This window comes from Wasmannia auropunctata, unplaced genomic scaffold (genome assembly GCF_000956235.1).
Source record: "Wasmannia auropunctata unplaced genomic scaffold, wasmannia.A_1.0 LD336085.1, whole genome shotgun sequence".
Classification (NCBI taxonomy): Eukaryota; Metazoa; Arthropoda; class Insecta; order Hymenoptera; family Formicidae; genus Wasmannia; species Wasmannia auropunctata.
In genome coordinates, this window is record NW_012026805.1 from 1,207,951 (window position 1) to 1,209,602 (window position 1,652).

A 1,652-nucleotide genomic window follows, 5' to 3' on the forward strand; every position below is an offset into this window, starting at 1 on the left:
GCGTGTGCGTGCGCGTGTGCGTGTGTGTGTGTGTGTGTGGTACAGAGGTAAAAGTAGAATAAAGATAGTAATTGAATAGGACAATCGAGAAAGTGTGGAAAATGCGATAAATTGTAGAAATTGTAGAAATGTTAAGGTGGCTATACAATAAAATGTATACATATATAAATATACAAATGCGTGCAAAGATTATGTTCTGTTTTTTTTATGTATGAATGCATATACATGTAACAAAAATGGAAAAGATTGTAATCCCGAATGGGATTCAGTACAATAAACTATGTAATCATGTTGCTGCAACATTGCAATTATAATCTGTGTTTGCTGGGATGGAACTACACAGTAAAAAAACGTTTTTGTATTTATGTTAAAAACGGTCCACTCACGTTTTTGTTAAAATTTTGTGTCGAATTTTTAACATATTTGCTTGTTAAATTAGCATAATGTGATTATGTTATTTATATTTTGTGTTAAATTGATATTCAATATTTTTTACGAGTAAACATACCTTTCTGTGATTCGCAGAATTTAATGAAACTTGGTACATTTCTAAAATAGCCAAAAATAATAGACACATTTTTTTATATCTGCAAAGGTACAAGTTTAAGAGTGCAAACTATCCCTTATAGTAATAAACATGAGTATTTAATTTTTTGCATTTTAATTTAGTGTATTATAGCTATTTGCTTACTTTTTCTTGCTCTTTGCCGATTCCATAAATAACCGACAAGGATGTGGCAAGAGTCTATTTCTATTTAGTTTTTATTTTTTACTTTTTAATATTTGTTAATTTTGATAATTTTTTAACATTTTTTACAAATTTTTCTTATTTTCTTCTCAGTTACGTCATTTTTCACCTATATCTCTTTTTTCATTCTTATTCTATATACTCTTTACAGAAATTATATTGAATTGAATTATAAAGCTGTGAGTCATTGAATTTGTTGATTTGGGTTACTGTTCACTTCAGTCGCTTGTTCATAATTAGTTATCTACTCTTCGATTTATAAAGGAGGATGTTAAAAAAAAACCGATTTTAGCTCAAAAAGGTGTAAGAAAGGCAAATGTCCCTATTTGTGACCACTTGTGGACTTTTATTTAATTAATCAGAAGTTTTAAGTAATTCATTTTTGAAAAAAATATTCATCACGTTTGATGATTACTGAACCACAATTTGATGTATTAATCAAAAATATTTGACTAACAAATACTTGTGAAAATATGGAATAAGACGCTCGTATCACCATCAGTGGCAAATTGAGCGCATGTTTGTCGTCACATTAGTAGATGTGGCGTTTGTCACGGTAGTCATGACAGTCACAGAGTCGTTATACAGCGTGAAAAACAAATGTTTAAAAGAAAAGTGAGGATTAGTCGATCAATGAATAATTAAAGATTATTGTACTACTTGTGGATTCCGAAAAAGGTTGATAGTTTTGAATACATAGGGTAAGTGTCCTTTTAGTTAGTGTGCCTTTAAGAAAATTTTTTCATTACTGAATTAATTACTAAATACAGTAGCTTTCAATTTGTCTGTTTAAAGTTACTATCGATTTTTCAAATATTTCTTTTTCTTATAAAATTTTTTTTATGTAAAAAATATTAATATTTTAATATATTTAGATCGGAAGAGCACACGTCTGAACTCCAGT